The sequence below is a fragment of the Coregonus lavaretus genome, assembly GCF_964263955.1.
Source record: "Coregonus lavaretus genome assembly, chromosome: 25".
NCBI lineage: Eukaryota > Metazoa > Chordata > Actinopteri > Salmoniformes > Salmonidae > Coregonus > Coregonus lavaretus.
The window spans coordinates 45431786-45452332 of NC_140012.1; positions in this window are offsets into that span (position 1 = coordinate 45431786).

Consider the following 20547-nt stretch of genomic DNA (forward strand, 5'->3'; position numbering starts at 1 on the left):
CCTCCAGCTCCGTGGCTTGATGACTCATTGCGAGCTCACAGAACAGGGCTCCGGGCAGCCGAGCGGAAATGGAGGAAAACTAGACTCCCTGCGGACCTGGCATCTTTTCACTCCCTCCTCTCTACATTTTCTTAATATGTTTCTGCTGCTAAGGCCACTTTCTACCACTCTAAATTCCAAGCATCTGCCTCTAACCCTAGGAAGCTCTTTGCCACCTTCTCCTCCCTGCTGAATCCCCCCCCCCCCCCCCCCCCCCCCCTCCCCCCTCCTCCCTCTCTGTGGATGACTTCGTCAACCATTTTGAAAAGAAGGTTGACGACATCCAATCCTCGTTTGTTAAGTCAAATGACACTGCTGGTCCTGCTCACACTGCCCTACCCTATGCTTTGACTTCTTTCTCCCCTCTCTCGCCAGATAAAATCTTGCGACTTGTGACGGCCGGCCGCCCAACAACCTGCCCGCTTGACCCTACCCCCTCCTCTCTTCTCCAGACCATCTCCGGTGACCTTCTCCCTTACCTCACCTCGCTGATCAACTCATCCTTGACCGCTGGCTATGTCCCTTCCGTCTTCAAGAGAGCGAGAGTTGCACCCCTTCTCAAAAAACCAACACTCGATCCCTCTGATGTCAACAACTACAGACCAGTATCCCTTCTTTCTTTTCTCTCCAAAACTATTGAGCGTGCCGTCTTTAGCCAACTCTCTTGCTATCTCTCTCAGAATGACCTTCTTGATCCAAACCAGTCAGGTTTCAAGACTGGTCATTCAACTGAGACTGCTTTTCTCTGTGTCACGGAGGCTCTCCGCACTGCTAAAGCTAACTCTCTCTCCTCTGCTCTTGTCCTTCTAGACCTGTCTGCTGCCTTTGATACTGTGAACCATCAGATCCTCCTCTCCACCCTCTCCGAGCTGGGCATCTCCGGCGCGGCTCACTCTTGGATTGCGTCCTACCTGACCGGTCACTCCTACCAAGTGGCGTGGCGAGAATCTGTCTCCGCACCACGTGCTCTCACCACTGGTGTCCCCCAGGGCTCAGTTCTAGGCCCTCTCCTATTCTCGCTGTACACCAAGTTACTTGGCTCTGTCATATCCTCACATGGCCTCTCCTATCATTGCTACGCAGACGACACACAACTAATCTTCTCCTTTCCCCCTTCTGATAACCAGGTGGCAAATCGCATCTCTGCATGTCTGGCAGACATATCAGTATGGATGACGGATCACCACCTCAAGCTAAACCTTGGCAAGACGGAGCTGCTCTTCCTCCCGGGGAAGGACTGCCCGTTCCATGATCTCGCCATCACGGTTGACAACTCTGTTGTGTCCTCCTCCCAGAGTGCGAAGAGCCTTGGCGTGACCCTGGACAACACCCTGTCGTTCTCCGCTAACATCATGGCGGTGACCCGATCCTGTAGGTTCATGCTCTACAACATTCGGAGAGTACGACCCTGCCTTACACAGGAAGCGGCACAGGTCCTAATCCAGGCACTTGTCATCTCCCGTCTGGATTACTGCAACTCACTGTTGGCTGGGCTCCCTGCCTGTGCCATTAAACCCCTACAACTCATCCAGAATGCCGCAGCCCGTCTGGTGTTCAACCTTCCCAAGTTCTCTCACGTCACCCCGCTCCTCCGCACACTTCACTGGCTTCCAGTTGAAGCTCGCATCTGCTACAAGACCATGGTGCTTGCCTATGGAGCTGTGAGGGGAACGGCACCTCTGCGGAAGCACAGTTCCCACTCAGCCCAGTCAAAACTGTTCGCTGCTCTGGCATCCCAATGGTGGAACAAGCTCCCTCACGACGCCAGGACAGCGGAGTCACTCACCACCTTCCGGAGACATTTGAAACCCCACCTCTTTAAGGAATACCTGGGATAGGATAAAGTAATCCCCCCCCCCCCCCCCCCCCCCAGTTCCTAATATGTAGGTTTGGCTGTCACAGTGGCACAGAGCTAGTACACCACATCAGTCACTGGCTTCATCAATAAGTGCATCAATGACGTTGTGACCGTATGTACATATCCCAACCAGAAGCCATGGATTACAGGCAACATCTGCACTGAGCTAAAGGGTAGAGCTGCCGCTTTCAAGGAGCAGGACTCTAACCCGGACGCTTATAAGAAATCATACTATGCCCTCCGACGAACCATCAAACAGGCAAAGAGTCAATACAGGACTAAGATTGAATCGTACTACACCGGCTCCGACGCTCGTCGGATGTGGCAGGGCTTGAAAACGATTACAGACTACAAAGGGAAGCACAGCCGCGAGCTGCCCAGTGACACAAGCCTACCAGATGAGCTAAATCATTTCTATGCTCACTTCGAGGCAAGCAACACTGAAGCATGCATGACAGCATCAGCTGTTCCGGATGACTATGTGATCATGCTCTCCGTAGCCGATGTGAGTAAGACTTTTAAGCAGGTCAACATTCACAAGGCCTCAGGGCCAGACGGATTACCAGGAAGTGTACTCCGAGCATGCGCTGACCAACTGGCAAGTGTCTTTACTGACATTTTCATTATGTCCCTGACTGAGTCTGTAATATTAACATGTGTCAAGCAGACCACCATAGTCCCTGTGGCCAAGGACACTAAGATAACCTGCCTAAATGACTACCAAGCCGTAGCACTCACATCTGTAGCCATGAAGTGTTTTGAAAGGCTGATCATGGCTCACATCAACACCATTATCCCAGAAACCCTAGACCCACTCCAATTTGCATACCGCCCCAACAGATCCACAGATGATGCAATCTCTATTGCACTCCACACTGCCCTTTCCCACCTGGACAAGAGGAACACCTACGTGAGAATGTTATTCATTGACTACAGCTCAGCGTTCAACACCATAGTGCCCTCAAAGCTCATCACTAAGCTAAGGACCCTTGGACTAAACTCCTCCCTCTGCAACTGATTCCTGGACTTCCTGACGGGCCGCCCCCAGGTGGTAAGGGTAGGTAACAACACATCTGCCACGCTGATCCTCAACACGGGGGCCCCTCAGGGGTGCGTGCTCAGTCCCCTCCTGTACTCCCTGTTCACTCATGACTGCATGGCCAGGCACGACTCCAACATCATCATTAAGTTTGCCGACGACACAACAGTGGTAGTCCTGATCACCGACAATGATGAGACAGCCTATAGGGAGGAGGTCAGAGACCTGGCCGTGTGGTGCCAGGATAACAACCTCTCCCTCAACGTGATCAAGACAAAGGAGATGATCGTGGACTACAGGAAAAGGAGGGTCAAGCACGCCCACATTCTCATCGATGGGGCTGTAGTGGAGCAGGTTGAGAGCTTCAAGTTCCTTGGTGTCCACATCACCAACAAACTATCATGGTCCAAACACACCAAGACAGTCATGAAGCGGGCACGAGAAAGCCTATTCCCCCTCAGGAGACTGAAAAGATTTGGCATGGGTCCTCAGATCCTCCAAAGGTTCTACAGCTGCACCATCGAGAGCATCCTGACTGATTGCATCACCTCCTGGTTTGGCAACTGCTTGGCCTCCGACCGCAAGGCACTACAGAGGGTAGTGCGTACAGCCCAGTACATCACTGGGGCCAAGCTTCCTGCCATCCAGGACCTCTATACCAGGCGGTGTCAGAGGAAACAGACTCCAGCCACCCTAGTCATAGACTGTTCTCTCTGCTACCGCACGGCAAGCGGTACCGGAGCGCCAAGTCTAGGTCCAAAAGGTTTCTTGACAGCTTCTACCCTCAAGCCATAAGACTCCTGAACAGCTAATCATGGCTACCCGGACTATTTGCATTGCCCCCCCACCCCACCCCAACTCCCTCTTGTACGCTGCTGCTACTCTGTTGATTATTTATGTATAGTCACTTTAACTCTACCCATATTACCTCAATTACCTCGACTAACCTGTTAATCTTTATTTTATTTCACCTTTATTTTACCAGGTAAGCCAGTTGAGAACAAGTTCTAATTTACAACTGCGATCTGGCCAAGATAAAGCAAAGCAGTGTGATAAAAACAACAACACAGAGTTACATATGGGGGAAACAAAACAAAGTCAAAAATACAAACAGAACATATGCCCCCGCACATTGACTCTGTACCAGTACCCCCTGTATATAGCTTCCCTATTGTTATTTTATTTTACTGCTGCTCTTTAATTATTTGCTATTTTGTATTTTTTAACTTATCACTTTTTTTTCTTTCTTTTTTTTTAAAAAACTGCATTGTCGGTTAAGGGCTTGTAAGTAAGCATTTCACTGTAAGGTCTACACCTGTTGTATTCAGCGCATGTGGCAAATAAAATATGATTTGATTTGACAGCTCACCTTGTGCTAGCAGCTCCTCTCCGCATCCTTCAGGTCAGTCAGTACAGAGGAGATAAAACAAAGAGCTTTCTAGAAGCACTACCTCCTCATCTTCAATCATTAGCCCCCTGACTGACTCTCTGGTCTGTCCACTGAGCTCTGTAGAGAGGGTTTCTTCTCTGGGGAAGACTTCTGTTTACTTCTGCCTGTTGAGACAACTTGATATTGGATTATTGGTATGGTAAAGAAAGGGTGAGTTACAGACAACATGTCAGTTACATGAAAGTGGGAGAGGGTGGGCTTGTGGAAACCATAGAAGTATATATGGTGAACACGTTAGCTAACATGTGGCAGAGGTAGTTGACTTATCTAGCTAGCTAAGCATAACCAAGAAGCCGCCCTTGGCTACATATTTACTTAACTAGCTAGCTAAGCATAACCAAGAAGCCGCCCTTGGCTACATATTTACTTAACTAACACCCTTAGCGTACTTACTATAATTGTTACGTTGTCAAAACAACAAGAGTCGACAAAACATCCTTAAGCTTGGATTGACCCGATTGATTCATCAGCTATGTTATCCAACGCTAGTTAACTAAACTGCATGACTAAAAGTATGTGGACACCTGCTCGTCGAACATCTCGTTCCAAAATCATGGGCATTAATATGGAGTTGGTCCCCCCTTTGCTGCTATAACAGCCTCCACTCTTCTGGGAAGGCTTTCCACTAAATGTTGGAACATTGCTGTGGGACTTGCTTCCATTCAGCCACAAGAGCATTAGTGAGGTTGGGCACTTATGTTGGGAGATTAGGCCTGACTTGCAGTCGTCATTCCAATTCATCCCAAAGGTGTTCGATGGGGTTGAGGTCAGGGCTCTGTGCAGGCCAGTCAAGTTCTTCCACACCGATCTCGACAAACTATTTGTGTATGGACCTCGCTTTGTGCATGGGGGCATTGCCATTCTGAAACACGAAAGGGCCTTCCCCAAACTGTTGCCACAAAGTTGGAAGCACAGAATCGTCTAGAATGTCATTGTATGATGTAGCGTTACGATTTCCCTTCACTGGAACTAAGGGGCCTACACCGAACCATGAAAAACAGCCCTAGACCATTATTCCTCCTCCACCAAACTTTACAGTTGGCACTATGCATTGGGGCAGGTAGCGTTCTCCTGGCATCCGCCAAACCCAGATTAGTCTGTCGGACTGCCAGATGGTGAAGCGTGATTCATCACTCCAGAGAACGCGTTTCCACTGCTCCAGAGTCCAATGGCGGCGATCTTTACACCACTCCAGCGGACGCTTGGCTGCTCGGCCATGGAAACCCATTTCATGAAGCTCCCGGCAAACAGTTATTGTGCTGACGTTGCTTCCAGAGACAGTTTGGAACTCGGTAGTGAGTGTTGCAACCGAGGACAGATGATTTTTACGCGCTACAGCACTCTGCAGTCCCGTTCTGTGAGCTTGTGTGGCCTACCATTGTTGCTCCTAGACGTTTCCACTTCACAATAACAGCACTAACAGTTGACCAGGGCAGCTCTAGCAGGGCAGAAATCAGTTGACCGGGGCAGCTCTAGCAGGGCAGAGATCAGTTGACCGGGGCAGCTCTAGCAGGGCAGAAATCAGTTGACCGGGGCAGCTCTAGCAGGGCAGAGATCAGTTGACCGGGGCAGCTCTAGCAGGGCAGAGATCAGTTGACCGGGGCAGCTCTAGCAGGGCAGAGATCAGTTGACCGGGGCAGCTCTAGCAGGGCAGAGATCAGTTGACCGGGGCAGCTCTAGCAGGGCAGAGATCAGTTGACCGGGGCAGCTCTAGCAGGGCAGAAATCTGACTGACTTGTTGGTCTATGGAGATTACATGCCTGTGTGCTCGATTTTATACACCTGTCACCGTCTACATACTTTTGGCCATGCAGTGTATCTAACGTTAGCTGGATATCTTAGCTAGCTCAATGGCTAAGCAGATATGGTGGCACTTCGTAAACTAAGCAATTAGCTATTGACTAACTAACTAGCAATAACATGATATACCAAATACATTTTTTTGTGTATGATTTTAATGCAATTATATCACGCTAGATTGTTAGCCAACATTCTTAAGCTAGCTAGCTAGCCAGCCATTTGTCGCAGGCACAAAAAAAACACTTGCCAGTTGGCTAGCTAACGTTAGCTACCAAGCATGCTTGCAAGCTAACATGACTTACGTGCCATCGTGCCAATGAACCTGGCTCCGGCCACCCCAGCCATGGAGCCAATGAACCTGGCTCCGGCCACCCCAGCCATGGAGCCAATGAACATGGCTCCGGCCACCCCAGCCATGGAGCCAATGAACCTGGCTCCGGCCACCCCAGCCATGGAGTCAATGAACATGGCTCCGGCCACCCCAGCCATGGAGTCAATGAACATGGCTCCGGCCACCCCAGCCATGGAGCCAATGAACCTGGCTCCGGCCACCCCAGCCATGGAGTCAATGAACCTGGCTCCGGCCACCCCAGCCATGGAGTCAATGAACATGGCTCCGGCCACCCCAGCCATGGAGCCCATCATCTCCGGAGAGGAGACACACCGCTGACTAGCCAGCCTGCTAGCTAGATACAGAATCTTCCTGACTAGTTTTTTTATAATATTTGTTTGTTTTTTGTATTTATATCGATTTTTATTGTACATTTCGGATTAAAATGAGGGATACACTTCAAAAGGAATATTTGGGCAATGGTTTAATATATATATATATATATATATATATATTTTTATACATTATACAAAAGAAATCTACACTGGTATGTTGAGAATATTGGGCTGTAGAGAGAACTTTTATACCTGTGAGTGGGAAATACTGAGTAGGGTCTCTAGATCTGCTTGATGTGAGGGGTTTTAGGCTGGGTTTCTGTATAGCACTTTGACATCTGTTGATGTAAAACTGGCTTTATAAATATATTTGATTGATTGATTGATACTAACCAAATATGATTCGTTTTGGAGGGGACTGTGTTGTACATATCCATCAGCACTTCCTTCTCCGCCCCCTCCATGGCCCCCAATGCAATACACTGTAATAGACTGTACATGGGATACATATTGGCTTGTAGATAGAAACCTTTTCTATCCGTCTCAGCTAAAGTGGGATGGGAAATACTGAGTAGGGTCTCTACTAACCAAATATAGTTTGTTGTGGAGGGGGACTATAGCATTATACAGTGCCTTCAGAAAGTATTCAGACCCCTTGACTTATTCCACATTTTGTTGTGTTACAGCCTGAATTCAAAATGGATTAAATATATTGTTTTTCTCACCCATCTACACACAATACCCCATAATGACAAAGTGAAAACATATTTTTAGACATTTTAAAATACAGAAATATCTCATTTACATAAGTACTCACACCCCTGAGTCAATACTATTAGAAGCACCTTTGGCAGCGATTACAGCTGTGAGTCTTTCTGGGTAATTCTCTAAGAGCATTCCACACCTGGATTGTACAATATTTGCCGATTTATTATTTTCAAAATTCTTCTAGCTCTGTCAAATTGGTTGTTGATCATTGCTAGACAACCATTTTCAGGTCTTGCCACAGATTTTCAAGTAGATTTAAGTCAAAACTGTAACTAGGCCACTCAGGAACATTCACTGTCTTCTTGGTAACAATTCCAGTGTATATTTGGCCTTGTGTTTTAGGTTATTGTCCTGCTGAAAGGTGAATTCGTCTCCCGGCGTCTGGTGGAAAGCAGACTGAACCAGGCTTTCATCTAGGATTTTGCATGTGCTTAGCTCCATTCCATTTATTTTTTATCCTGAAAAACTCCCCAGTCCTTAACAATTACAAGCATACCCATAACATAATGCAGCCAGTGGTGTGTTCTATTGGATTTGCCCCAAACATAACACTTTGTATTCAGGACCAAAATAAATTGCTTTGCTACATTTCCTTTGCAGAATTATTTAATTTTCCGTTTGAAATGGTTTAGTGCGTTCATGTTCCCCATATATATCTAGTTATTCATTTATCCTAAATGTACAGTCAGGGAAAAAAGTATTTGATCCCCTGCTGATTTTGTACGTTTGCCCACTGACAAAGACATGATCAGTCTATAATTTTAATGGTAGGTTTATTTGAACAGTGAGAGACAGAATAACAACAACAAAATCCAGAAAAACGCATGTCAAAAATGTTATGAATTGATTTGCATTTTAATGAGAGAAATAAGTATTTGACCCCTCTGCAAAACATGACTTAGTACTTGGTGGCAAAACCCTTGTTGGCAATCACAGAGGTCAGACGTTTCTTGTAGTTGGCCACCAGGTTTGCACACATCTCAGGAGGGATTTTGTCCCACTCCTCTTTGCAGATCTTCTCCAAGTCATTAAGGTATCGAGGCTGACGTTTGGCAACTCGAACCTTCAGCTCCCTCCACAGATTTTCTATGGGATTAAGGTCTGGAGACTGGCTAGGCCACTCCAGCACCTTAATGTGTTTCTTCTTGAGCCACTCCTTTGTTGCCTTGGCCGTGTGTTTTGGGTCATTGTCATGCTGGAATACCCATCCACGACCCATTTTCAATGCCCTGGCTGAGGGAAGGAGGTTCTCACCCAAGATTTGACGGTACATGGCCCCGTCCATCGTCCCTTTGATGCGGTGAAGTTGTCCTGTCCCCTTAGCAGAAAAACACCCCAAAAGCATAATGTTTACACCTCCATGTTTGACGGTGGGGATGGTGTTCTTGGGGTCATAGGCAGCATTCCTCCTCCTCCAAACACGGCGAGTTGAGTTGATGCCAAAGAGCTTGATTTTGGTCTCATCTGACCACAACACTTTTACCCAGTTCTCCTCTGAATCATTCAGATGTTCATTGGCAAACTTCAGACGGGCCTGTATATGTGCTTTCTTGAGCAGGGGGACCTTGCGGGCGCTGCAGGATTTCAGTCCTTCACGGCGTAGTGTGTTACCGATTGTTTTCTTGGTGACGATGGTCCCAGCTGCCTTGAGATCATTGGCAAGATCCTCCCATGTAGTTCTAGGCTGATTCCTCACCGTTCTCATGATCATTGCAACTCCACGAGGTGAGATCTTGCATGGAGCCCCAGGCCGAGGGAGATTGACAGTTATTTTGTGTTTCTTCCATTTGCGAATAATCGCACCAACTGTTGTCACCTTCTCACCAAGCTGCTTGGCGATGGTCTTGTAGCCCATTCCAGCCTTGTGTAGGTCTACAATCTTGTCCCTGACATCCAAATAATTAGTATTTATTAGCATAGTAAGAAACTAATGGGCACAGAATTTTGGCTTCACAGAACTAGGATAAGATACATGAGACTATATATAAACCACTAGAGGGTGTTACTAGGATAAGATACATGAGGCTATATAAACCACTAGAGGGTGTTACTAGGCTAAGATACATGAGACTATATATAAACCACTAGAGGGTGTTACTAGGATAAGATACATGAGACTATATATAAACCACTAGAGGGTGTTACTAGGATAAGATACATGAGGCTATATATAAACCACTAGAGGGTGTTACTAGGCTAAGATACATGAGACTATATATAAACCACTAGAGGGTGTTACTAGGATAAGATACATGAGACTATATATAAACCACTAGAGGGTGTTACTAGGATAAGATACATGAGACTATATATAAACCACTAGAGGGTGTTACTAGGATAAGATACATGAGGCTATATATAAACCACTAGAGGGTGTTACTAGGATAAGATACATGAGGCTATATATAAACCACTAGAGGGTGTTACTAGGATAAGATACATGAGGCTATATATAAACCACTAGAGGGTGTTACTATGATAAGATACATGAGGCTATAAACCACTAGAGGGTGTTACTAGGATAAGATACATGAGACTATATATAAACCACTAGAGGGTGTTACTAGGATAAGATACATGAGGCTATATATAAACCACTAGAGGGTGTTACTATGATAAGATACATGAGGCTATAAACCACTAGAGGGTGTTACTAGGATAAGATACATGAGACTATATATAAACCACTAGAGGGTGTTACTAGGATAAGATACATGAGGCTATATATAAACCACTAGAGGGTGTTACTAGGCTAAGATACATGAGACTATATATAAACCACTAGAGGGTGTTACTAGGCTAAGATACATGAGACTATATATAAACCACTAGAGGGTGTTACTAGGATAAGATACATGAGGCTATATATAAACCACTAGAGGGTGTTACTAGGATAAGATACATGAGACTATATATAAACCACTAGAGGGTGTTACTAGGATAAGATACATGAGACTATATATAAACCACTAGAGGGTGTTACTAGGATAAGACACATGAGGCTATAAACCACTAGAGGGTGTTACTAGGATAAGATACATGAGGCTATATATAAACCACTAGAGGGTGTTACTAGGATAAGATACATGAGACTATATATAAACCACTAGAGGGTGTTACTAGGATAAGATACATGAGGTTATATATAAACCACTAGAGGGTGTTACTAGGCTAAGATACATGAGACTATATATAAACCACTAGAGGGTGTTACTAGGATAAGATACATGAGGTTATATATAAACCACTAGAGGGTGTTACTAGGCTAAGATACATGAGGCTATATATAAACCACTAGAGGGTGTTACTAGGATAAGATACATGAGACTATATATAAACCACTAGAGGGTGTTACTAGGATAAGATACATGAGACTATATATAAACCACTAGAGGGTGTTACTAGGATAAGATACATGAGGCTATATATAAACCACTAGAGGGTGTTACTAGGATAAGATACATGAGACTATATATAAACCACTAGAGGGTGTTACTAGGATAAGATACATGAGACTATATATAAACCACTAGAGGGTGTTACTAGGATAAGATACATGAGGCTATATATAAACCACTAGAGGGTGTTACTAGGATAAGATACATGAGGCTATATATAAACCACTAGAGGGTGTTACTAGGATAAGATACATGAGACTATATATAAACCACTAGAGGGTGTTACTAGGCTAAGATACATGAGACTATATATAAACCACTAGAGGGTGTTACTAGGATAAGATACATGAGACTATATATAAACCACTAGAGGGTGTTACTAGGATAAGATACATGAGGCTATATATAAACCACTAGAGGGTGTTACTAGGATAAGATACATGAGGCTATATATAAACCACTAGAGGGTGTTACTAGGATAAGATACATGAGGCTATATATAAACCACTAGAGGGTGTTACTAGGATAAGATACATGAGACTATATATAAACCACTAGAGGGTGTTACTAGGATAAGATACATGAGGTTATATATAAACCACTAGAGGGTGTTACTAGGCTAAGATACATGAGACTATATATAAACCACTAGAGGGTGTTACTATGATAAGATACATGAGGCTATAAACCACTAGAGGGTGTTACTATGATAAGATACATGAGGCTATAAACCACTAGAGGGTGTTACTAGGCTAAGATACATGAGACTATATATAAACCACTAGAGGGTGTTACTAGGATAAGATACATGAGACTATATATAAACCACTAGAGGGTGTTACTAGGATAAGATACATGAGGCTATATATAAACCACTAGAGGGTGTTACTAGGATAAGATACATGAGACTATATATAAACCACTAGAGGGTGTTACTAGGATAAGATACATGAGACTATATATAAACCACTAGAGGGTGTTACTAGGATAAGATACATGAGACTATATATAAACCACTAGAGGGTGTTACTAGGATAAGATACATGAGACTATATATAAACCACTAGAGGGTGTTACTAGGATAAGATACATGAGACTATATATAAACCACTAGAGGGTGTTACTAGGATAAGATACATGAGACTATATATAAACCACTAGAGGGTGTTACTAGGATAAGATACATGAGGCTATATATAAACCACTAGAGGGTGTTACTAGGATAAGATACATGAGGCTATATATAAACCACTAGAGGGTGTTACTAGGATAAGATACATGAGGCTATATATAAACCACTAGAGGGTGTTACTAGGATAAGATACATGAGGCTATATATAAACCACTAGAGGGTGTTACTAGGATAAGATACATGAGGCTATATATAAACCACTAGAGGGTGTTACTAGGATAAGATACATGAGGCTATATATAAACCACTAGAGGGTGTTACTAGGATAAGATACATGAGGCTATATATAAACCACTAGAGGGTGTTACTAGGATAAGATACATGAGGCTATATATAAACCACTAGAGGGTGTTACTAGGATAAGATACATGAGACTATATATAAACCACTAGAGGGTGTTACTAGGATAAGATACATGAGGCTATATATAAACCACTAGAGGGTGTTACTATGATAAGATACATGAGGCTATAAACCACTAGAGGGTGTTACTATGATAAGATACATGAGGCTATAAACCACTAGAGGGTGTTACTAGGATAAGATACATGAGACTATATATAAACCACTAGAGGGTGTTACTAGGATAAGATACATGAGACTATATATAAACCACTAGAGGGTGTTACTAGGATAAGATACATGAGACTATATATAAACCACTAGAGGGTGTTACTAGGATAAGATACATGAGGCTATATATAAACCACTAGAGGGTGTTACTAGGATAAGATACATGAGGCTATATATAAACCACTAGAGGGTGTTACTAGGCTAAGATACATGAGACTATATATAAACCACTAGAGGGTGTTACTAGGATAAGATACATGAGACTATATATAAACCACTAGAGGGTGTTACTAGGATAAGATACATGAGGCTATATATAAACCACTAGAGGGTGTTACTAGGATAAGATACATGAGGCTATATATAAACCACTAGAGGGTGTTACTAGGATAAGATACATGAGGCTATATATAAACCACTAGAGGGTGTTACTAGGATAAGATACATGAGACTATATATAAACCACTAGAGGGTGTTACTAGGATAAGATACATGAGACTATATATAAACCACTAGAGGGTGTTACTAGGATAAGATACATGAGACTATATATAAACCACTAGAGGGTGTTACTAGGATAAGATACATGAGACTATATATAAACCACTAGAGGGTGTTACTAGGATAAGATACATGAGACTATATATAAACCACTAGAGGGTGTTACTAGGATAAGATACATGAGACTATATATAAACCACTAGAGGGTGTTACTAGGATAAGATACATGAGACTATATATAAACCACTAGAGGGTGTTACTAGGATAAGATACATGAGGCTATATATAAACCACTAGAGGGTGTTACTAGGATAAGATACATGAGACTATATATAAACCACTAGAGGGTGTTACTAGGATAAGATACATGAGGCTATATATAAACCACTAGAGGGTGTTACTAGGATAAGATACATGAGACTATATATAAACCACTAGAGGGTGTTACTAGGATAAGATACATGAGGCTATAAACCACTAGAGGGTGTTACTAGGATAAGATACATGAGACTATATATAAACCACTAGAGGGTGTTACTAGGATAAGATACATGAGGCTATATATAAACCACTAGAGGGTGTTACTATGATAAGATACATGAGGCTATATATAAACCACTAGAGGGTGTTACTATGATAAGATACATGAGACTATATATAAACCACTAGAGGGTGTTACTAGGATAAGATACATGAGACTATATATAAACCACTAGAGGGTGTTACTAGGATAAGATACATGAGACTATATATAAACCACTAGAGGGTGTTACTAGGATAAGATACATGAGACTATATATAAACCACTAGAGGGTGTTACTATGATAAGATACATGAGGCTATATATAAACCACTAGAGGGTGTTACTAGGATAAGATACATGAGGCTATATATAAACCACTAGAGGGTGTTACTAGGATAAGATACATGAGGCTATATATAAACCACTAGAGGGTGTTACTATGATAAGATACATGAGGCTATATATAAACCACTAGAGGGTGTTACTAGGATAAGATACATGAGGCTATATAAACCACTAGAGGGTGTTACTAGGATAAGATACATGAGACTATATATAAACCACTAGAGGGTGTTACTAGGATAAGATACATTAGGCTATAAACCACTAGAGGGTGTTACTAGGATAAGATACATGAGGCTATATATAAACCACTAGAGGGTGTTACTAGGATAAGATACATGAGGCTATATATAAACCACTAGAGGGTGTTACTAGGCTAAGATACATGAGACTATATATAAACCACTAGAGGGTGTTACTAGGATAAGATACATGAGACTATATATAAACCACTAGAGGGTGTTACTAGGATAAGATACATGAGACTATATATAAACCACTAGAGGGTGTTACTAGGATAAGATACATGAGACTATATATAAACCACTAGAGGGTGTTACTAGGATAAGATACATGAGACTATATATAAACCACTAGAGGGTGTTACTAGGATAAGATACATGAGACTATATATAAACCACTAGAGGGTGTTACTAGGATAAGATACATGAGGCTATATATAAACCACTAGAGGGTGTTACTAGGATAAGATACATGAGGCTATATATAAACCACTAGAGGGTGTTACTATGATAAGATACATGAGGCTATATATAAACCACTAGAGGGTGTTACTATGATAAGATACATGAGGCTATATATAAACCACTAGAGGGTGTTACTAGGATAAGATACATGAGACTATATATAAACCACTAGAGGGTGTTACTAGGATAAGATACATGAGGCTATATATAAACCACTAGAGGGTGTTACTAGGATAAGATACATGAGGCTATATATAAACCACTAGAGGGTGTTACTAGGATAAGATACATGAGGCTATATAAACCACTAGAGGGTGTTACTATGATAAGATACATGAGGCTATATATAAACCACTAGAGGGTGTTACTATGATAAGATACATGAGGCTATATATAAACCACTAGAGGGTGTTACTAGGATAAGATTCAACTAACGTAGGTAAAGCACCACACTATCCATAGATTACAGTAATTACATCTTCACTCTTCTCCAGAGCCAGTGCATTCAACTAAGGTAGGTAAAGTACCACACTATCCATAGATTACAGTAATTACATCTTCACTCTTCTCCAGAGCCAGTGCATTCAACTAAGGTAGGTAAAGTACCACACTATCCATAGATTACAGTAATTACATCTTCACTCTTCTCCAGAGCCAGTCATTCAACTAAGGTAGGTAAAGTACCAAAGTACCCACAGATTACAGTAATTACATCTACAGCTGTGAGTGTTGACCAGATCACATGACTACAGCTGTGAGTGTTGACCAGATCACATGACTACAGCTGTGAGTGTTGACCAGATCACATGACTACAGCTGTGAGTGTTGACCAGATCACATGACTACAGCTGTGAGTGTTGACCAGATAACATGACTACAGCTGTGAGTGTTGACCAGATCACATGACTACAGCTGTGAGTGTTGACCAGATAACATGACTACAGCTGTGAGTGTTGACCAGATCACATGGCAGGTGTGAGTGTTGACCAGATCACATGACTACAGCTGTGAGTGTTGACCAGATCACATGGCAGGTGTGAGTGTTGACCAGATCACATGACTACAGCTGTGAGTGTTGACCAGATAACATGACTACAGCTGTGAGTGTTGACCAGATAACATGACTACAGCTGTGAGTGTTGACCAGATAACATGACTACAGCTGTGAGTGTTGACCAGATCACATGACTACAGCTGTGAGTGTTGACCAGATCACATGGCAGGTGTGAGTGTTGACCAGATCACATGACTACAGCTGTGAGTGTTGACCAGATCACATGACTACAGCTGTGAGTGTTGACCAGATCACATGACTACAGCTGTGAGTGTTGACCAGATCACATGACTACAGCTGTGAGTGTTGACCAGATAACATGGCAGGTGTGAGTGTTGACCAGATAACATGGCAGGTGTGACATTTCCACCAGACCAAAGACAATACAATGAAGTTCACAAACTATGGCATTTATTTGAAACAGAGGCTTCTTTTTTGCTTACATTTGTACAATAAATTAATTACAATTTTATGTCCATCCTGTAATGTGCCGAATAAATAAATGCAGTACTTTCTGTATGCTTAATCACACTCTCTCGCTCGCTGTTCCAGAACGTTCCAGAGAGGTCCAGAAAACTTTACAGGGCATGGACAGGTTGGAAAATATATTTTCAAAACCACTAAACCCAGTGAGCAAAATTGGTTGAAATGACGTAATCAAAAATACGTATTTTCAACGTCTTGTGCTCATAGGGAATGCTTCTGATACAAGCACAAGCTAGCGGAAAATTAAACAAAAACTATTGAATAAAAAGCCAAGACAAAGAAAACAACCAGTCTAGTAAAAAAACCTTAGAACAACAAAACTAATGAAACCAAACAAACGTACACATCCCAAATGGCACCCTATTCCCTATATAGTGCACTACTTTAGACCAGGGCTTAGCGCACTATTCCCTATATAGTGCACTTCTTTAGACCAGGGCCCATTGGGCACTACATAGGGAATAGGGTGCCATTTGAGAATTAAAGGGAAAACAAAGTACATGCTTTGACCCTTCTCACTATGTCCACTGTTTAAACAGTATCACTGCCTGTACAGAAAATGATGTTATCATTATGAACAGTGATGAAACTCCATGTTTAAACAGTACCACTGCCTGTACAGAAAATGATGTTCTCATTATGAACAGTGCAAGATATTAAACAGCTTGACTCAAAACACTTGTCTTCTCAATATACAAATGTATATCAAAGGCATACAATTACAAACATTGCCAAACAAACCTCCCTTCAGGGTATAATACAGTAGGGATCTATACAAAGTATGCATCCCAAATGGCAACCTATTCCTAGAGTACTACTAGGATAGGGTGCCTTCTGACCAGGGGATAGGGTGCCTTCTGACCAGGGGATAGGGTGCCTTCTGACCAGGGGATAGGGTGCCTTCTGACCAGGGGATAAGGTGCCTTCTGACCAGGGGATAGAGTTCCTTCTGACCAGGGGATAGGGTGCCTTCTGACCAGGGGATAGGGTGCCTTCTGACCAGGGGATAGGGTGCCTTCTGACCAGGGGATAGGGTGCCTTTTGACCAGGGGATAGGGTGCCTTCTCTTCTGACCAGGGGATAGGGTGCCTTCTGACCAGGGGATAGGGTGCCTTCTGACCAGGGGATAGGGTGCCTTTTGACCAGGGGATAGGGTGCCTTCTGACCAGGGGATAGGGTGCCTTTTGACAAGGGGATAGGGTGCCTTTTGACCATAGGATAGGGTGCCTTTTGACAAGGGGATAGGGTGCCTTTTGACCATAGGATAGGGTGCCTTTTGACCATAGGATAGGGTGCCTTTTGACCAGGGGATAGGGTGCCTTTTGACCATAGGATAGGGTGCCTTTTGACCAGGGGGTAGGGTGCCTTTTGACCATAGGATAGGGTGCCTTTTGACCAGGGGATAGGGTGCCTTTTGACAAGGGGATAGGGTGCCTTTTGACCATAGGATAGGGTGCCTTTTGACAAGGGGATAGGGTGCCTTTTGACCAGGGGATAGGGTGCCTTTTGACCATAGGATAGGGTGCCTTTTTACCAGGGGATAGGGTGCCTTTTGACCATAGGATAGGGTGCCATTTGACCATATGATAGGGTGCCTTTTGACCATAGGATAGGGTGCCTTTTGACAAGGGGATAGGGTGCCTTTTGACCAGGGGATAGGGTGCCTTCTGACCAGGGGATAGGGTGCCTTCTGACCAGGGGATAGGGTGCCTTTTGACCAGGGGATAGGGTGCCTTCTGACCAGGGGATAGGGTGCCTTTTGACCAGGGGATAGGGTGCCTTCTGACCAGGGGATAGGGTGCCTTTTGACCAGGGGATAGGGTGCCTTTTGACCAGGGGATAGGGTGCCTTTTGACCAGGGGATAGGGTGCCTTCTGACCAGGGGATATGGTGCCTTTTGACCAGGGGATAGGGTGCCTTCTGACCAGGGGATAGGGTGCCTTTTTCGAATGCAACCAAAGGGAATAAACACTGGAGTCTGAAATAGTGATTGTATCCACATACAGCACTTTGGTTGTCACCATTATCCTGGCCAGAGTAGAGAATAGAACCAGAACATGATTATCTGTTGGTGATAGGGTTGAGGGAGGTGAAGAGTTGATTAAAACATGATTATTTGTTGGTGATAGGGGTGAGGGGGGTGAAGAGTTGATTAAAACATGATTATTTGCTGGTGATAGGGGTGAGAAAAGTTGATTAAAACAACATGATTATTTGTTGGTGGTAGGGGTGAGAAGAGTTGATTAAAACAACATGATTATTTGTTGGTGGTAGGGGTGAGAAGAGTTGATTAAAACAACATGATTATTTGTTGGTGGTAGGGGTGAGAAGAGTTGATTAAAACAACATGATTATTTGTTGGTGGTAGGGGTGAGAAGAGTTGATTAAAACAACATGATTATTTGTTGGTAGTAGGGGTGAGGGGGGTGAAGAGTTGATTAAAACAACATGATTATTTGTTGGTGGTAGGGGTGAGAAAAGTTGATTAAAACAACATGATTATTTGTTGGTGATAGGGGTGAGAAGAGTTGATTAAAACAACATGATTATTTGTTGGTGATAGGGGTGAGAAAAGTTGATTAAAACAACATGATTATTTGTTGGTGGTAGGGGTGAGAATAGTTGATTAAAACAACATGATTATTTGTTGGTGGTAGGGGTGAGAAGAGTTGATTAAAACAACATTATTATTTGTTGGTGGTAGGGGTGAGGGGGGTGAAGAGTTGATTAAAACAACATGATTATTTGTTGGTGGTAGGGGTGAGAAGAGTTGATTAAAACAACATGATTATTTGTTGGTGGTAGGGGTGAGAAGAGTTGATTAAAACAACATTATTATTTGTTGGTGGTAGGGGTGAGGGGGGTGAAGAGTTGATTAAAACAACATTATTATTTGTTGGTGGTAGGGGTGAGGGGGGTGAAGAGTTGATTAAAACAACATGATTATTTGTTGGTGGTAGGGGTGAGAAGAGTTGATTAAAACAACATGATTATTTGTTGGTGGTAGGGGTGAGAAGAGTTGATTAAAACAACATTATTATTTGTTGGTGGTAGGGGTGAGGGGGGTGAAGAGTTGATTAAAACAACATGATTATTTGTTGGTGGTAGGGGTGAGAAAAGTTGATTAAAACAACATTAGTATTTGTTGGTGTTAGGGGTGAGAAGAGTTGATTAAAACAACATGATTATTTGCTGGTGGTAGGGGTGAGGGGGGTGAAGAGTTGATTAAAACAACATGATTATTTGTTGGTGGTGGGGGTGAGGGGGGTGAAGAGTTGATTAAAACAACATTAGTATTTGTTGGTGGTGGGGGTGAGGGGGGTGAAGAGTTGATTAAAACAACATTAGTATTTGTTGGTGGTAGGGGTGAGAAGAGTTGATTAAAACAACATGATTATTTGTTGGTGGTAGGGGTGAGAAGAGTTGATTAAAACAACATCATTATTTGTTGGTGGTAGGGGTGAGGGGGGTGAAGAGTTGATTAAAACAACATTATTATTTTTTGGTGATAGGGGTGAGAAGAGTTGATTAAAACAACATGATTATTTGTTGGTGGTAGGGGTGAGAAGAGTTGATTAAAACAACATGATTATTTGTTGGTGGTAGGGGTGAGAAGAGTTTGCTGTCAGTGCATGTATCTATTTATTTCCAATATAATAGTCTTGGAACAATCCATTACAAAGTTGGGAATAATTCTTTATATAATTTCTAAAAATGTATTTTGCAGCGTATGCAGAATGCTGAAGCCTCCTTAGAGGTAAATGTAATCTGATCCACCCTGCAGAGAGGTGCTTAGGTCAATTCTCATCAATCTGGAGCATATCTAATCTAGATAATCTGAACAGCGTGATAAAAACTGGGATAGAAATCAAAGGACCACGAGAGTTTAAAAGACTGAAAGGCAGAAGACAGCCACCTCCATTACATTAGGCTTGATTAAACCTCTATCATTATATACCATCATCTAGATACTGCCATGTAAACTGTAGTAGATTTAGATGACATCTGATCCTGGCTGGCGTGGTAAGGTTCTCTTCTTCGGGTTCTCCCCTGAGAATGTAAGAAGGCCGCTGTGACACCTTGTGGACTGGCTGCGTCACTATGTAAAAACATATACATTAAAAGTAGACAGTGCCTTCAGAAAGTATTCA